Raw genomic sequence first — 19,793 nt, forward strand, 5'->3', positions numbered from 1 at the left:
AAGATAACGAAGAAAGTAAGGGGAGGATTGTGGGAAAGGGGGCTTATATGTCTCAGAGCTGTAATATTGGCACCTTGGGAAGAAGGGAGGCAGTGACTTCCACAACAAGTTTCTTACTCATTGCACAAAGCATATACCATGCCTTATGAGATATTTAGCATTCTTAGCTTCTTCCTTCTAGAAGCCAAATCATGCCACTGCTGTCTAGGGAGCAAAATACTGCTTGGTCCAGGACATCTGTACAACTTTACACCTTTAAATTTTCCATTGAGTGATTTTGTTCAATGGTCTGTGTCTTAGTTACTTTACTATAACCAAGTCAACTTCCAAAAAGAAAGTATTTGACACTTACGGTTTCACAGGGTTAGAACCCATGATCATCATGGCAGGAAACATAGCAGCAGACGTGGTGCTGGAGCAGTAGCATGAAGTTTACATCCCTAGCAAGGATAGTTACTGGGAACTACTGGGAAGGCACAAGTTTTGCACAACCTTAACTTCTGCCTCCAGTAACACACCTTCAAAAAGGCCACTCCTCCTAATACTTCTGTATTTGTCACTAGTCTGTTGCTCAGAGATAACATGGTGAAGGTAACTCTTATAAAGGAGAGTATTTAATTGGGGGCTTGCATAAAATTTCAGGGATTTAGTCAATGATCTTCATGGAAGCAGCAGACATGGAGGTAGGCAGGCATGGGGCTGGAGAAGTAGCTGAGAGCTACATCCTGATCTGTAGGGTGGGGGGATTGGAGGGGGGACAGGATGCTGGCATGAACTTTGAAACCTTAAAGCCCACTGCCAGTGACACATTTTCTCCAAGGCCACACCAACTCCAGCTAAGCCATGCCTCCTAGTCCTCATAGTCCTTCCTATGGTGGTTTCAATAAAAATGGCTCCCATAGGTTCATATCTGAATGCTTAGGGAGTGGCATTAAGAAGTGTGGTCTTATTTTCTGAGGAACCACCAGAGTGATTTCCAGAGTGGTTGTACCAGGTTGCAATCCCACCAATAATGGAAGAGTGTTCCTCTTTCTCTACATCCTCGCTAGCATCTGATGTCACCTGAGTTTTTGATCTTAGCCATTCTGACTGGTTTTAGGTAGAATCTCAGGGTTATTTTGACTTGCATTTCCCTAATGACTAAGAATGCCAAACATTTCTTTAGGTGCTTTGTGGCCATTCAATATTCCTCAGTTAAGAATTCTCTGTTTAGCCCTGTACCCCATTTTTAATAGGGTTATTTGATTCTCTGGAGTCTAACCTCTTGAGTTCTTTTTATATATTGGGTATTAGCCATCTATCAGATATAGGATTGATAAAGACATTGTACTACCTGAGGACCCAGCTATACCACTCCTGGACATATAACCAAAAAATGCTCCAACGTATAACAAGGACACATGTTCCACTATGTTCATAGCAGCCTTATTTGTAATAGCCAGAACCTGGAAAGAACCCAGATGTCCTTCAACAGGGGAGTGGACAATGACTTCATGAAATTGTTAGGCAAATGGATGGAACTAGAAAATATCATCATGAGTGAAGCAACCCAATTACAAAAGAACACACGTAGTATGCACTCACTGATAAGTAGATATTAGCCCAAAAGCTCAGAATACCCAAGATATAATTCACAGACCACAAGCTCAAGAAGAAGGAAGAACAAAGTGTAGATGTTTTAGTCCTTCTTAGAAGTGTGGAGCAGAGACTGAAGGAAAGGTCACCCAGAGACTGCCCCACCTGGGGATCCATCCCATATGCAGCCACCAAACCCAGACACTATTGTGGATGCCAAGAAGTGCAAGCTGACAGGAGTCTGATATAGCTGTCTCCTGAGAGGCTCTGCCAGAGCCTGACAAATACAGAAGTGGATGCTCACAGCCAACCATTGGACTGAGAATGGGGTCCCAAATGGAGAAGTTAGAGAAAGGACTGAAGGAGCTGAAGGTGTTTGCCACCCAGAAGTGAAATTTCTCTTTAAACTACATATGAATATTTATAAATCTACTTATGTGTAGGGGAGAATAAGTATTTTAGACAGTTAATAATATGATTCCTTATGACCTTTTCAAATATCTTAGCTGTTATTTTAGCCTCCTCCCTTCATCTTCCATATTTATCGCCTTCCCCTTCACTCATAAGAGCCCACATTTTTAAAATTCCCTTCATCAGATCATGTATACACTGCTATGCTCCTTTCTACTGCTCCACTACCTGTCCGCCCTGGCAGTGGTCCTTTTCTTTCTTTACCTTCTTCATTTCTGCAGTTACTTCAGGATATGTATTCACATCTAAGGATTTGGAGATGGGGTCTCTGATGAGACAGAACATGTACTCTTTATCTCTCTGGATTGGTATTACCTCATTCGACACGATCTTTTCTAGTTTGATGCATTAAGTTGCAATTTTCATTTTTTAACAACTGAATAGTATGTCATATGTTTACCTACCCCATTTTCAGTATTCATCCTTCAACTGAAGGACTCTTAGATTGTCTGTTTCCTAATTGTTGTGACTAGAGCAGCAGTAAACGTGGCTGAACAAGTGTCTACGGAATTAATTTCAAATCCTCTGGGATGGGTATAGCTGGGTCATGTTGTAATTTATTTTCAGGTTTTTGGGTATTCTTCAAACTTAAGTATACAATGGATGCACTGGTCTACAATCCTACCAAGAGTGAACAAATGTTTCTTTGTCCCCACAACATCTGACACCCCGCCCATATTTGTTGGTTGTTTGGTTGATTTTGAAAGTCCTTTCTCATGTAGGGTTCTGTTTATGTTTTCTTCTTGTAGTTTCAGTGTTTCAGGCTTCACACTGAGATCTGTGATGCATTTGCAATTAGTTTTTATACAAGGTGATAGCTATGGGTCTAATTTTACTCTTCTCCATGTTGACATGCATCCATTTTCCCAACACTATTTGTTGAAGTTTTTTCTCTAGCATATGTTTTCCATTTTTGTCAAATATTACATCACTGCAATTATGTGTATTCATATTTGTGTCTTTGGGTTTTTTTGGTCTAAATGTTTGCTATTGTTTCACACTACATTGTTTTTGTTACTATAGCTCTGTAACATGTTAAGATATGAAATTGTAATCCCTCCAGCATTGGTTTGTTTTGTTTTGTTTTTAATTGGAATTGTTTTGGCTATCCTAGGGCTGTTGTGATTCCATATGAATTTTTAGACAGATTGGTTTTTTTCTTTTTTATGAAGAATAAAATGGAGATTTTGATCAGGATTACATTGAAAGGACAAGAAGCTTTTGGAAAAATGTTCATTTTGCTACATTTATTCTATTAATCAGTGAGCATGCAATATGGTAGGATACAGAATCAATTTGCACAGATCAATAGATTTCACATATACCAACAACAAACTTACAGAGAAAGAGATCATAGACATGCCCCCATTAACAATAGCCTCAAAGAAAATAAACTATCTTGGAATAAACCTAATCAAGGAGGTGAAGGACCTCTGATGAAACTGTTAAACCTCTGAAGAAAAAGGTAGAGGAGACACTGACACTAGGGTAGACATCTTTAAAAGATGACTGCTTATTATTCAGAGAATGCTGGAGGGAAAAGTGACTACTATTAAACAAAAGGAAAAAGCCCGAAACAGAAAACTAGTTGAGAGGAAGCAGAGAGAAATGTGCTAAAAATAAACATTTAAAAATTTTCTGGGGGTAGTATAAAATACACAGGATAAATATAAGCAGAATTTCATCAAGGAGGAAGACAGAGCTATGTCACTGACAGGATATTATGAACATAAAAAATAGTGCCCGACTTGACAGGAGGAAATGATCAGATTTCAACCGATGAAGGAAACGACCCCAAAGTGCAAGACTCAAAAACATTTTCATCCTTTCTATATAAGGCCCGCCCATAACCAACTAAGGAATGTAGCTTTCCCTTCATCTTTAAACCATGCATTAAAATAGTTACCATTGTCAATAGAATATTGAGCTCCTAGAATGTAGAAATCATTATTTTAATTCTTTGAGAAATCCCAAGGCCAAGAATAATGCCTAGCATTTAGGTGGCCCCCAATAAATCTATATAGGGGTGAAAGACTTACATGTAGAAGTCCCTGAAGAATAAACAAGAATAAAAGAACAGAGGAAATACTTGAAATTAAATATTAACATCAATTAAAGAACCAAATATCAACTATGAAAAATGAAACTCTCCTAATCTAAAATAAATTATTTATGTCTAGCATGATGGTGTGTCCCTATGATCTAATTAATTAGATCATTAATTAGAGAGTGTCTATGTAGTAGATCCTGTTTCATAATAAAGTGTTCAGGGAAGCAGACTCATTGAGCATTATTTTTGGTCTTTGTGGGTCAAAAATAAACTTTAAAAATAACCTTTATAAAATTATCTATGATATGATGATAAATCTGTACAAGATTTATTAAGGTAGTTTGGTATAGACCAACAATCTTCAATATTTATCTAACTTTTATCTCAGTAATCAACTCAATTTATAAGAAATTTTACTAAAGGGGTTGGGGATTTAGCTCAGTGGTAGAGCGCTTGACTAGGAAGCGCAAGGCCCTGGGTTCAATCCCCAGCTCCGAAAAAAAGAACCAAAAAAAAAAAAAAAAAAAAAAAGACAGCTGTAGTGTACTTGTATATAATAAACAAATAAATCTTTAAAAAAAAAGAAATTTTACTAAAAATACAACATTCACAAATCTAAGAAACATTTAATTTATGAACCTCTAAATGGGTATTTGAATAATAAAAATCTACTTTTAACATTTTTTTGATTTAGCTGATACTTGTTTGCTTAAATTTTTATATAAGCATTTCATACATTTAATTTTTATCTATTCATGTTTCAGTCAAATTCAGATTATTATATTTTTACAACACTCTTGTCACTTTTAAATCCTCGCATTACTGATATTACTTAGTCGTTGCTCTATAAAATACTCCAGATGCGATAATCCTTAACACACCATTTGATGAACGTAGGCATGTTTTGTCTAATACCCTAGTTGAAGTCTATTTTTCATGACTTCCGGAAGCAGCATTCTATACCTTTGTAAGGTACCTCCATTTCAATGCTTTTTATTCATAATTTTAATTAAATTGCAAACTAGTGGCTCTCTATAAGGCCACTTTCATACATTTGTAATTTTAACTAACCCACTCCATACCCTATCCTCCTTAATCCCCAACACTGTGCCTTCTGAAACCCTTAACCTCTAGTGTCTAGTCCTCTAATTTCTTCCATATCACATATGTTCTGCCACCCCCTAATATTTATCTTGAACTGGATTTCAGGACAGTTGATTTCCATGTGGATTTGTCATACTCTCTTCGTTTTGCTTAACATTTTCTCCGTCTCTTTATTTCCCCACACCTTACTTCTTCTCTGCTTAAGTCTCTCTGTGTGTCATCTTATCTGTGTTCTGCTCTCCCTCCTCCCTCAGTGTATCTACCCCAATGGTGGATTCCATGTTTCCTGACTTTCACATGTATTCCAAAACAAAAGATTCAACACTAGGTTCTTTCATACGAGATAATACAGGTGGCATTATTATTTCAGAGCACAGCTTACCGCAGTATAATTTTTGTCAATTCCACCTGTTAAACTACAGATTTCATGATCTCATTTTTCTTTACAGCTGAATGCAATCTCACTGTTTTGCTTGGTTGGTCCTTTTAACACTCCAGATGATTTCCAGAATGGCTTCACAGGTTGACACATGTACAAACAGAGCAAGAATTTGCCTTTACCACCCCAATGTCAGCACTTGTTATCATTTGTATTTCTGATAATAGCCATTCTGACTGGAGTAAAATAGAGTATTAATCATTTTAATCTTTATTTACCTGGTAGTTGAGGATGTTGAGCACTTTTTAAATGTGTCTACCAGACATTTGTATTTTTTTTCTTTTAAAAACTTTCTGTGGGGTTGGGGATTTAGCTCAGTGGTAGAGCGCTTGGCCCTGGGTTCGGTCCTCAGCTCCAAAAAAAAAAAAAAAAAAAAAACACTTTCTGTTCAGTTCAATAGTGGTTTTAAAATTAAATTAGTTTTTTCTTAATATTTACTTCTTTGATTTTTCATATATTCTAAAATCAGACCACTTTCTCTCCTGACCTATTATTTTTTAATTCTCTCTCTCTCTCTCTCTCTCTCTCTCTCTCTCTCTCTCTCTCTCACACACACACACACACACACACACACACAGACACACACACACACACACACACACACAGAGAGAGAGAGACAGAGACAGAGACAGACAGAGACAGAGACAGAGAGAGAGCACTTGCTAGATTCTGCTGCCTGTAAAGACTCGGATTGAATAGCTTATCAGTGAGCTCATCTCTGGAAAATATTGAGTTTCCCTCTTTGAGTAGCCATTAGTTTCCTGTTGCTCTTCGTCTAGAGGGCCCTGAAGGTTTCCCCAATCTATGCTGGGATGTCAGGTAGTGTTGTCAATGAGAAGGTCTTCTTTATGCAGACTTTCCTGTCATAGAGAGAAGATATTATCTCACTGAAGACATCACAATCTGGCTCATACAAGCTCTCTATCCCATTTTCCATGAAGTTCCCTGAACCTTAGGTATAGGGATTGTGCTTGTATCAATTAGGGTTCATATCCCAAGTCAATTTTCTATATTTTAAGCAGTTGTGGCTTTCTGTAATTGTCTCCATCTTTTGCAAAAACTGTTTCTTTGATGAGGGGTGAGGGCTACATATATCTATGATATACAAATAAGTACATAGACCACAAATAGAAAAGTAGAAGGTAGGATGTTCTCCTCTAGGATCTATGACCTCACCAACTCTGAGTAGTTGGCTACGTTTTCAGTACCAGGAATGAGTTCTTTCTCCTTGAGTGGGCCTGAAGTACAGTTAAATGGCTGTTGGTAAGTCCCAAGATTTAAATGCCTCTAGTGTTGTCTTGGGATTATTTCTCTATTCTGGTGGATCACAGCCATCCATAACTCCAGTTCTAAGGGATCCAACAGCCTTTTTTAACCCTATAGACACCCGGCACACATAAGTACATATATATATGCATATATATGCACATATATATGTTTATGTGTATGTATATATGCAAAATATATATATAACACAAGTGAAATACAAACAAATAAGCATAAAAACCAAAATAATTGAAAAATAAGGGGTCATGAATTAAAGAGGGAGTGGGGAGACAGGAGAGGAGGTGGAGGGACAGAGGAAGGGGTGAGAGTTATGTAAATGCCATAATTATGTATAAAATCTTCAAAAAATAAAATGTTTAAATCCCCATTTATTCAATAACAATGATACATTTAGATGAAAAAACATTTCTCATTGTTTCTAATTCTGTCATTCATTCTACTTTTTGAGATTCAGGCATAAAAAGTCAGTGTTCCTAAGGATTCTCAGAAATTTCAAAATTAAACATAATTCTAACAATCTTTATAGTCTGAAATTTGTATAATCAAAAGCCATGCTTAATGAACAAAATAATTAATGTAGTAAACTATAGTACTTGCAAGAACTTTTCTTTATTCAATGTCTTAAAGCTTTTACTGTAGAGAGCTTTTGTTTCCTTTATTAGGTTTATTCTCAAGTCTTTGTATTTGTGGCAGCATATGCAGTGGGTATTATGGACACCATTGTTTATCTGATTTATTTTGGTATAATTGTTATTGTTATATAAGGAGGCTATATAAGGGGATTACTTTTGTTCCCACGATTTTGCTGAATGTGTTTATCAGCTGTAAGAAGTTCTGGTTGAGTCTTTACGATTGCTTGTGTTTAGAATCAGATCTATTAATAGGAATACTTTGACTTATTTTCTTATTTGTAACCCATTCATTTTTTCTTCTGCATTATTTACTAAAACAAATGCTATATTGAAAAGGAGCAGATCTAGCAACAAAGGGTACTGAATTATTATAAACCATACAATTGAATAACCTGTTTGACCAAGCCAGTTCAAGGGAGTGAGGATTGAAAAGAAAAGGACAATTAGACAATATTATAACATGACTCCAGTCAGTGCTGAGGCTGAAGCAGCTTGACTTTTTTCCAGTCTGCTTTTATATCAGTGTAGGTACATTCAAAGAATAGGGTCAGTTCTCAGATAAAACACAAAGTGATCAAGCAAGGCAAGGAATAGAGACCATACCAGGTAGTAATCAAACAAGGCTATAAACAAAGTCCCCAGAGTCACTGGGTCTGGGGATTATCAGGATTATCAAGACAAAAGAGAAGTCACACATTCCTTGGCTGTGTTTACTTTGATCTTTGCATTAGCCCAAATGTGAATATTCTCATTTGATCCTACTTCCTCCTCCCAGCCCAGTGACAAGTACTTGCCATAATTTCTATAAGTGGCACCAAAGTTGTCCACGTTTTCCTCTTTTTTTACTTCATAATCAAGACTGCATCTGTCTTGGATTGTTCTGACAAAAATGCCTTACTTACCTGTCCTGCAGTATGTACTTTCAAAAGCAATGCTATTCTGTATTAGGTTGGTAAGGCACTGTACAGAAACTTACCTGTTATCGACTAACAGCCTGTTAAATTAATGACTCTGTTTGGGGATCCAGTTTTTAGTTTCAAACCATGTATTCTGGCTGCCAACATATTAATGTTGTTAAAGGCAAGTTTTATCACAATGGGCTAGAATAGAAGTATTCCCAGGACAAGAAAGGCTAACAGGATCAAGCCATATAAGCCATTCTTGAAGATGGAAATACTGACTTTAAGCCGTGAATAATTTTATCAGTGAAAGATCCCCGAAGAGAGACCCTTACTCAAGTCTCGGGAAGTCTCGGACCTCAGACACAGAGAGACCATTTTGGATGTAATAAGCAAAGGTAAGGTTTATTACAGAGATCTCCGGGAGACACGAATCCCACACAGGAGACAGAGGTGTCCAACCGAGTGGCTGGGAGAAGGGCTTTTTAAAGGAAGAAGTCACAAGCTCCAGGAGTGGGGGGATGTCAAAAGGAAATACCAAAATGTCACAAGAGGAAACTCTCAAAGTCACAGAATTGTTCTTAAGACTCTAGGGTTTAAATGAGAGGAAAGGTCAAGCATTCTCCTGAGAACAGATCTTGATTGTCCTTTAGGGTAAATGTTTGTCAGAGTTGATGAGGCATCTGCATCTGAAACACATCTGGAAAGGCTTGGCCATCCGGTTTCCTGGAATACTCTCTACAGGACACAATGGCTGGAGGGCACAAAGGGGACTTGAACAAACATCACAGGGGCAGAACAAAACCCATTACTCATTTACTCAGTCCGGTGGTAAGCAAGAGGGTCAGTCTCCTGAACCAGTTCTCCTGCATTTTTAACAATCTGTCTTCCTGAGTCAGATCCTGTTGCTGAGTTTGAGCTAATTTAAAACTCTATCTTTCAATCAGCAATGCCTGCAGCATTAAAACTCAGTGGAACAGCACTCTTTAAATTCATAATCTCGGTATGCAAAGGTAAAACATCCAGAGAGGCGTTAGACTTATGTCAAATACCCTGCAAGTGTCTGAACTTTTCCCCAACTTTGGTGACTATCATTGTAAATTCTAGAAGTAACACAAATCCATTGGTATTTAGCATAACACTCGAGATGGCTTCTTACTCTTAAACTCTGAAGCTCCTCTCCAATAATTTTAATTGTATCATAAAGAACATCAATCAGTTGTTCCAAATGTCTATCTAACTCCTCTTGAATACTCAGAGCATTAGTAACATTTTTTGCTAAATGATTAACAAAAGTAGCTGTCTTAACTTCTTGTGTTAAAGCAATTGCAGAAGCAGTGGTGCGAGCTCTTAATGTAATTAGAGCTGCTAGACCAAGAATGATCAAGCCTGCTACCCTCTTACTTCTGCTTAAAGCCTGACTCACTGCTGCTAGTATCTGCAATCATTTTTCAGAATACCAAGGTTCTGTAATACTCACAGGCTGACTGACAGATCATCATAACACACATGCCAGATTTCTTTTTTTTTTTTTTCTCCATTTGTTTGGTGTTTTCTTTTTTTTTTTTTTTTATTAACTTGAGTATTTCTTATATACATTTCAAGTGTTATTCCCTTTCCCGGTTTCCGGGCAAACATCCCCCTCCCCCCTCCCCTTCCTTATGGGTGTTCCCCTCCCAACCCTCCCCCCATTGCCGCCCTCCCCCCATAGACTAGTTCACTGGGGGTTCAGTCTTAGCAGGACCCAGGGCTTCCCCTTCCACTGGTGCTCTTACTAGGATATTCATTGCTACCTATGGGGTCAGAGTCCAGGGTCAGTCCATGTATAGTCTTTAAGTAGTGGCTTAGTTCCTGGAAGCTCTGGTTGCTTGGCATTGTTGTACTTTTGGGGTCTCGAGCCCCTTCAAGCTCTTCCAGTTCTTTCTCTGATTCCTTCAATAGGGGACCTATTCTCAGTTCAGTGGTTTGCTGCTGGCATTCGCCTCTGTATTTGCTGTATTCTGGCTGTGTCTCTCAGGAGCGATCTACATCCGGCTCCTGTCGGTCTGCACTTCTTTGCTTCATCCATCTTGTCTAATTGGGTGGCTGTATATGTATGGGCCACATGTGGGGCAGGCTCTAAATGGGTGTTCCTTAAGTCTCTGTTTTAATCTTTGCCTCTCCCTTCCCTGCCAAGGGTATTCTTTTTCCTCATTTAAAGAAGGAGTGAAGCATTCACATTTTGATCATCCGTCTTGAGTTTCGTTTGTTCTAGGGATCTAGGGTAATTCAAGCATTTGGGCTAATAGCCACTTATCAATGAGTGCATACCATTTATGTTTTCTGTGATTGGGTTAGCTCACTCAGGATGATATTTTCCAGTTCCAACCATTTGCCTACGAATTTCATAAACTCGTTGTTTTTGATAGCTGAGTAATATTCCATTGTGTAGATGTACCACATTTTCTGTATCCATTCCTCTGTTGAAGGGCATCTGGGTTCTTTCCAGCTTCTGGCTATTATAAATAAGGCTGCGATGAACATAGTGGAGCACGTGTCTCTTTTATATGTTGAGGCATCTTTTGGGTATATGCCCAAGAGAGGTATAGCTGGATCCTCAGGCAGTTCAATGTCCAATTTTCTGAGGAACCTCCAGACTGATTTCCAGAATGGTTGTACCAGTCTGCAATCCCACCAACAATGGAGGAGTGTTCCTCTTTCTCCACATCCTCGCCAGCATCTGCTGTCACCTGAGTTTTTGATCTTAGCCATTCTCACTGGTGTGAGGTGAAATCTCAGGGTTGTTTTGATTTGCATTTCCCTTATGACTAAAGATGTTGAACATTTCTTTAGGTGTTTCTCAGCCATTCGGCATTCCTCAGCTGTGAATTCTTTGTTTAGCTCTGAACCCCATTTTTAATAAGGTTATTTGTTTCCCTGCGGTCTAACTTCTTGAGTTCTTTGTATATTTTGGATATAAGGCCTCTATCTGTTGTAGGATTGGTAAAGATCTTTTCCCAATCTGTTGGTTGCCGTTTTGTCCTAACCACAGTGTCCTTTGCCTTACAGAAGCTTTGCAGTTTTATGAGATCCCATTTGTCGATTCTTGATCTTAGAGCATAAGCCATTGGTGTTTTGTTCAGGAAATTTTTTCCAGTGCCCATGTGTTCCAGATGTTTCCCTAGTTTTTCTTCTATTAGTTTGAGTGTGTCTGGTTTGATGTGGAGGTCCTTGATCCACTTGGACTTAAGCTTTGTACAGGGTGATAAGCATGGATCGATCTGCATTCTTCTACATGTTGCCCTCCAGTTGAACCAGCACCATTTGCTGAAAATGCTATCTTTTTTCCATTGGATGGTTTTGGCTCCTTTGTCAAAAATCAAGTGACCATAGGTGTGTGGGTTCATTTCTGCGTCTTCAATTCTATTCCATTGGTCTATCTGTCTGTCCCTGTACCAATACCATGCAGTTTTTATCACTATTGCTCTGTAATACTGCTTGAGTTCAGGGATAGTGATTCCCCCTGAAGTCCTTTTATTGTTGAGGATAGCTTTAGCTATCCTGGGTTTTTTGTTATTCCAGATGAATTTGCATATTGTTCTTTGAAGAATTGGATTGGTATTTTGATAGGGATTGCATTGAATCTGTAGATTGCTTTTGCTAAAATGGCCATTTTTACTATATTAATCCTGCCAATCCATGAGCATGGGAGATCTTTCCATCTTCTGAGGTCTTCTTCAATTTCTTTCCTCAGTGTCTTGAAGTTCTTATTGTACAGATCTTTTACTTGCTTGGTTAAAGTCACACCGAGGTACTTTATATTATTTGGGTCTATTATGAAGGGTGTCGTTTCCCTAATTTCTTTCTCGGCTTGTTTCTCTTTTGTATAGAGGAAGGCAACTGATTTATTTGAGTTAATTTTATACCCAGCCACTTTGCTGAAGTTATTTATCAGCTTTAGTAGTTCTCTGGTGGAACTTTTGGGATCACTTAAATATACTATCATGTCATCTGCAAATAATGATATTTTGACCTCTTCTTTTCCGATCTGTATCCCTTTGATCTCCTTTTGTTGTCTGATTGCTCTGGCTAGAACTTCAAGAACTATATTGAATAAGTAGGGAGAGAGTGGGCAGCCTTGTCTAGTCCCTGATTTTAGTGGGATTGCTTCAAGTTTCTCTCCATTTAGTTTAATGTTAGCAACTGGTTTGCTGTATATGGCTTTTACTATGTTTAGGTATGGGCCTTGAATTCCTATTCTTTCCAGGACTTTTATCATGAAGGGGTGTTGAATTTTGTCAAATGCTTTCTCAGCATCTAATGAAATGATCATGTGGTTCTGTTCTTTCAGTTTGTTTATATAATGGATCACGTTGATGGTTTTCCGTATATTAAACCATCCCTGCATGCCTGGGATGAAGCCTACTTGATCATGGTGGATGATTGTTTTGATGTGCTCTTGAATTCGGTTTGCCAGAATTTTATTGAGTATTTTTGCGTCGATATTCATAAGGGAAATTGGTCTGAAGTTCTCTTTCTTTGTTGTGTCTTTGTGTGATTTAGGTATAAGAGTAATTGTGGCTTCGTAGAAGGAATTTGGTAGGGCTCCATCTGTTTCAATTTTGTGGAATAGTTTGGATAATATTGGTATGAGGTCTTCTATGAAGGTTTGATAGAATTCTGCACTAAACCCGTCTGGACCTGGGCTCTTTTTGGTTGGGAGACCTTTAATGACTGCTTCTCTTTCCTTAGGAGTTATGGGGTTGTTTAACTGGTTTATCTGTTCCTGATTTAACTTCGATACCTGGTATCTGTCTAGGAAATTGTCCATTTCCTCCAGATTTTCAAGTTTTGTTGAATATAGGCTTTTATAGTAAGATCTGATGATTTTTTGAATTTCCTCTGAATCTGTAGTTATGTCTCCCTTTTCATTTCTGATTTTGTTAATTTGGACGCACTCTCTGTGTCCTCTCGTTAGTCTGGCTAAGGGTTTATCTATCTTGTTGATTTTCTCAAAGAACCAACTTTTGGTTCTGTTGATTCTTTCTATGGTCCTTTTTGTTTCTACTTGGTTGATTTCAGTTCTGAGTTTGATTATTTCCTGCCTTCTACTCCTCCTGGGTGTATTTGCTTCTTTTTGTTCTAGAGCTTTTAGGTGTGCTGTCAAGCTGCTGACATATGCTCTTTCCTGTTTCTTTCTGCAGGCACTCAGCGCTATGAGTTTTCCTCTTAGCACAGCTTTCATTGTGTCCCATAAGTTTGGGTATGTTGTATCTTCATTTTCATTAAATTCTAAAAAGTTTTTAATTTCTTTCTTTATTTCTTCCTTGACCAGGTTATCATTGAGTAGAGCATTGTTCAATTTCCACGTATATGTGGGCATTCTTCCCTTATTGTTATTGAAGACCAGTTTTAGGCCGTGGTGGTCCGATAGCACGCATGGGATTATTTCTATCTTTCTGTACCTGTTGAGGCCCGTTTTTTGACCAATTATATGGTCAATTTTGGAGAAAGTGCCATGAGGAGCTGAGAAGAAGGTATATCCTTTTGCTTTAGGATAGAATGTTCTATAAATATCTGTTAAGTCCATTTGGCTCATGACTTCTCTTAGTCTGTCGACATCACTGTTTAATTTCTGTTTCCATGATCTGTCCATTGATGAGAGTGGGGTGTTGAAATCTCCCACTATTATTGTGTGAGGTGCAATGTGTGTTTTGAGCTTTAGTAAGGTTTCTTTTATGTATGTAGGTGCCCTTGTATTTGGGGCATAGATATTTAGGATTGAGAGTTCATCTTGGTGGATTTTTCCTTTGATGAATATGAAGTGTCCTTCCTTATCTTTTTTGATGACTTTTAGTTGGAAATTGATTTTATTTGATATTAGAATGGCTACTCCAGCTTGCTTCTTCTGACCATTTGCTTGGAAAGTTGTTTTCCAGCCTTTCACTCTGAGGTAGTGTCTGTCTTTGTCTCTGAGGTGTGTTTCCTGTAGGCAGCAGAATGCAGGGTCCTCGTTGCGTATCCAGTTTGTTAATCTATGTCTTTTTATTGGGGAGTTGAGGCCATTGATATTGAGAGATATTAAGGATTAGTGATTATTGTTTCCCTTTATATTCATATTTGGATGTGAGGTTATGTTTGTGTGCTTTCATTCTCTTTGTTTTGTTGCCAAGACGATTAGTTTCTTGCTTCTTCTAGGGTATAGCTTGCCTCCTTATGTTGGGCTTTACCATTTATTATCCTTTGTAGTGCTGGATTTGTAGAAAGATATTGTGTAAATTTGGTTTTGTCATGGAATATCTTGGTTTCTCCATCAATGTTAATTGAGAGTTTTGCTGGATACAGTAACCTGGGCTGGCATTTGTGTTCTCTTAGGGTCTGTATGACATCAGTCCAGGATCTTCTGGCCTTCATAGTTTCTGGCGAGAAGTCTGGTGTGATTCTGATAGGTCTCCCTTTATATGTTACTTGACCTTTTTCCCTTACTGCTTTTAATATTCTTTCTTTATTTTGTGCGTTTGGTGCTTTGACAATTATGTGACGGGAGGTGTTTCTTTTCTGGTCCAATCTATTTGGAGTTCTGTAGGCTTCTTGTATGTCTATGGGTATCTCTTTTTTTAGGTTAGGGAAGTTTTCTTCTATGATTGTTGAAGATATTTACTGGTCCTTTGAGCTGGGAGTCTTCACTCTCTTCTATACCTATTATCCTTAGGTTTGATCTTCTCATTGACTCCTGGATTTCCTGTATGTTTTGGACCAGTAGCTTTTTCTGCTTTACATTATCTTTGACAGTTGAGTCAATGATTTCTATGGAATCTTCTGCTCCTGAGATTCTCTCTTCCATCTCTTGTATTCTGTTGGTGAAGCTTGTATCTACAGCTCCTTGTCTCTTCTTTTGGTTTTCTATATCCAGGGTTGTTTCCATGTGTTCTTTCTTGATTGCTTCTATTTCCATTTTTAATTCCTTCAACTGTTTGATTGTGTTTTCCTGGAATTCTTTCAGGGATTTTTGCAATTCCTCTCTGTAGGCTTCTACTTGTTTATTAATGTTTTCCTGTGTTTCCCTAAGTGTGTTCATGTCTTTCTTGAAGTCCTCCAGCATCATGATCAAATATGATTTTGAAACTAGATCTTGTTTTTCTGGTGTGTTTGAATATTCCATGTTTGTTTTGGTGGGAGAATTGGGCTCCGATGATGCCATGAGGTCTTGGTTTCTGTTGCTTGGGTTCCTGCGCTTGCCTCTCGCCATCAGATTATCTCTAGTGTTACTTTGTTCTGCTATTTCTGACAGTGGCTAGACTGTCCTATAAGCCTGTGTGTCAGGAGTGCTGTAGACCTGTTTTCCTCTCTTTCAGTCAGTTATGGGGACAGAGTGTTCTGCTTTCGGGCGTGTAGTTTTTCCTCTCTACAGGTCTTCAGCTGTTCCTGTGGGCCTGTGTCTTGAGTTCACCAGGCAGCTTTCTTGCAGCAGAAAATTTGGTCTTACCTGTGGTCCCGAGGCTCAGGTTCGCTCGTGGGGTGCTGCCCAGGGGCTCTCTGCAGCGGCAGCAACCAGGAAGACCTGTGCCGCCCCTTCTGGGAGCTTCAGTGCACCAGGGTTCCAGATGGTCTTTGGCTTTTTCCTCTGGCGTCCGAGATGTGTGTGCAGGGAGCAGTCTCTTCTGGTTTCCCAGGCTTGTCTGCCTCTCTGAAGGTTTAGCTCTCCCTCCCACGGGATTTGGGTCCAGAGAACTGTTTATCTGGTCTGTTTCTTTCCGGTTCCGGTGGTGTCTCAGGCAGGTGTCCTGCTGCTCCTGGGCCCTCCTCCACGGGAGCCCAGAGGCCTTATACAGTTTCCTCTTGGGCCAGGGATGTGGGCAGGGGTGAGCAGTGTTGTTGGTCTCTTCCGCTCTGCAGCCTCAGGAGTGCCCACCTGACCAGGCGGTTGGGTCTCTCTCTCACCGGGTCTGGGAGCAGAGAGCTGCTGCGGGCCGGGATCCGCGGGTGTGGGACTTCCGGTAAACACAGAACGTGCCCGGTCCTAGAGAAATTCTGCTTCCGTGTGTCCCAAGCTCACCAGGCAGCTTTCTTGCAGCAGAAAATTTGGTCTTACCTGTGGTCCCGAGGCTCAGGTTCGCTCGTGGGGTGCTGCCCAGGGGCTCTCTGCAGCGGCAGCAACCAGGAAGACCTGTGCCGCCCCTTCCGGGAGCTTCAGTGCACCAGGGTTCCAGATGGTCTTTGGCTTTTTCCTCTGGCGTCCGAGATGTGTGTGCAGGGAGCAGTCTCTTCTGGTTTCCCAGGCTTGTCTGCCTCTCTGAAGGTTTAGCTCTCCCTCCCACGGGATTTGGGTGCAGAGAACTGTTTATCCGGTCTGTTTCTTTCCGGTTCCGGTGGTGTCTCAGGCAGGTGTCCTGCTGCTCCTGGGCCCTCCTCCACGGGAGCCCAGAGGCCTTATACAGTTTCCTCTTGGGCCAGGGATGTGGGCAGGGGTGAGCAGTGTTGTTGGTCTCTTCCGCTCTGCAGCCTCAGGAGTGCCCACCTGACCAGGCAGTTGGGTCTCTCTCTCACCGGGTCTGGGAGCAGAGAGCTGCTGCCAGATTTCAATACACTAACACAATTAGAAAGTATACAATCAACATAGCATAGCTTACATTAAATATCGTAGAAGAAACAAAAGTAATGTTAACATAACCAATTAATTAAAGATTAGGAGCCTTAACACATGCACTTACATTTGTTCAAATGGATTCTGTCCTAATTTTATCCACTGCAAATATAACTTCATATAAGGCAGCTGTCAAGTTTCAAATATGTCTCTGGTAATGTCCAGAACCAGCCTTCCAAATCAAGACTATCATTTTCTTTTTTCCAGTATTGGATTCATTTCTAGGCTAGTCCATGATTGAGTCAGAATAACTGGTCACATAAAAGGAAAGAGAAGAGTCATTATAACTTTTCTTGTTTGATGAATGTTTTGAAGGCAGTTTCCACAGTCTCCATGTTCTGTCCCACAAGTCTAAAAGCTTGAAGCAAGGCAGCTTGTCCAATCTGGGATATAGGCACACAAAGGTGGGTCAGGAACATATATCCAATACAGCTTCCCTGTCACCATTGTCAGGGGACTCAGAAAGCTCACAGGTCAACATTGTTCTTTGTCCTAGCATCAGCATGTCTCACCTGTCACTCTGGCAGCTAGCACGCTCCTTCAGTATCCTGCAGATCATATGACAGATCAAGATCATGCCATAGGCCAGGAAGTGAATCCTTCCATTTCACCTAGGCATCAGTATGCCTAGTTGTAGGGTGCCATAGACACTCAGCAGAGTTCCTTGGCATCCACGTTTTAAAATTTTAAATAAAAAGAACATGATTTAAATAAATTTGTGGTATACAGGGATATAATTCTCTCCCTTTTTATTTTATGAAAATATTGTTCTAAAGTTCCACAATACCTTGTCCTTAAGGAGTATAAGGAATCCCAGTAATATGGGTAACATTAAATTGTTGACAAATGTCTCAAATGCTTGACTGCAATAGCCAGTTCCATTATCTGTTTTAATCTGATTTGGAACACCCAGCGTAGAGAAACATAGGCAATAACTAATTACAGTAGTTAAAGCAGTTGTAACAAGAAAGCCTAAAAAGGTGTCAGTAGTCACATGTACATATTTTAATTTTCCAAAATCAGAAATATGATTATCATCCATTCGCCATAATTGAATAGGTGGGAGCCCTTGAGGTTAACACCATTATGTGGTACAGGAAGAAATTGAAATTTTACAATTTGATGTGCACATTTTCTAGAAATATTAAATTGTTGTCTCAAGCTCTTACTATTTTGATGATATAAAAAAATGAGATTCTTTGGCTAATTGCTCCTGTGTAAGGCCTATCGTCTGCCTGGAATGCAAATGTCCTGTGGCACTGCCCTTACTAAGGGGTCTGGTCAGCTCTTATATGTCCTACAAAGTAGGGAACAGTACATCCTCTTAAATTAAGTTGTATTTGCATAAATGATTGCAAAATTTGAGAATTAGCAGTATCTTAAGAAAAGTTTCAAGCAATTGCAAATCAAAAACTTAATTTTTTTTCAACATTTCAAAAACAGTGGCTACAGCAAGCAATTCAATTATCTGTGCTGAAACAGGGAGAAAGTCAGGAGAATAAATATGTGGCCCAATTACAGATGCTCCTTTCCTATTAGATGAGCCAGCTGTAAATACAGCTGGTGCTTTCTCTATTGGTTGTGTGTACAAATTTACAGTAAATACAAAAGCATGTATAGAGGCAAATGGTAACAACTTGTCTTTTGGATAATGATTATCAATTTTGCCTGATAATTTTGCACATACAATAGGCCAAGTATCAGTATTCTGCAATAACCAATTTAATTGCTGTTTGGAATAAGGGATAATTATTTCATCAGGATCTTTCCCAAAATACTTTTGTGATTCTAACCTGTAATTATGTATTAACACAGCAGCAGCTTCAGAACAGGGTGTTAAAACTTTCTTTGGAGATGAAAAAAGATGAGTCCACATTAATGGGTCCTTTTGCTAAAGGGCTGCTGTGAGTGCAAACAGACAACTAATCATGGTCTATATAATGTATCTGTGTTGAATAGTAGCATCCTCTACTTTAGGCAAAGCTATTTGTCCCTCCCTCATCAGATAATTGTTGAGGGGAATTAGGATTTGCATCTCCCTTGAGAATATCAAACAGAGGCTTAAGTTCTCCTGTGGTGAGCTTAGGGTGAGGTCTTAGCCAATTAACATCTCCTAGAAGCTTTTAAAAATAATTTAAAGTAAGTAAACTATCTTTTCTTATTTGAATTTTCTGTGCCACAATTTGTTTAGGTATAACTGATGTCCCAAATATTGAAAAGACTATTGTCTTTGAATCTTTTCTGGAACAACAACTACTCCCCAAAATTTTAAAGCTCATTGTAAAGGAACAAAACCTTGTGGTAAAACTCCTTCAGCAGGGTCAGCTAATAAAATACTATCCATATAATAAATATTATACACTAAAGGATTGAAAGTCCTAACCTCTTGTATTGAAACAGCAACAAATAGTTTATATAATGAAGGGCTATTAGCCATTCCCTGTGGCAAAAGTTTCCAATGTGTTCTTTAAAATTACAAGCAGATATGCTAAATGCGAACCTTTTACAATCATGAAGATGCAAAGGAATAGTACTAAAAAATCTTTTAAATATATAAAAATTTTATGCATATTTTTGGAATGGCTGCTGGACTAGGTAAGCCAGGTTGTAATGCTCCCATAAGTTCCTAGTTTCATTAACCTTTCATAAATCTTGCAATAATGTCCTTGCCTGATTTTTTTCTTAATTACAAATATGGGTGAGTTAAAATCTT

The 19,793-nt window shown here is 39.0% G+C and overlaps 1 protein-coding gene across 5 annotated transcripts in view; it reads left to right on the plus strand.

Annotated features, from left to right (window-relative positions):
- Window positions 1–19,793, plus strand: part of Hecw1 (HECT, C2 and WW domain containing E3 ubiquitin protein ligase 1) — a 414,282-nt gene that overhangs the window by 260,283 nt on the left and 134,206 nt on the right.

Source organism: Rattus norvegicus, chromosome 17 (assembly GCF_021556685.1).
Source record: "Rattus norvegicus strain SHRSP/BbbUtx chromosome 17, alternate assembly SHRSP_T2T, whole genome shotgun sequence".
Classification (NCBI taxonomy): Eukaryota; Metazoa; Chordata; class Mammalia; order Rodentia; family Muridae; genus Rattus; species Rattus norvegicus.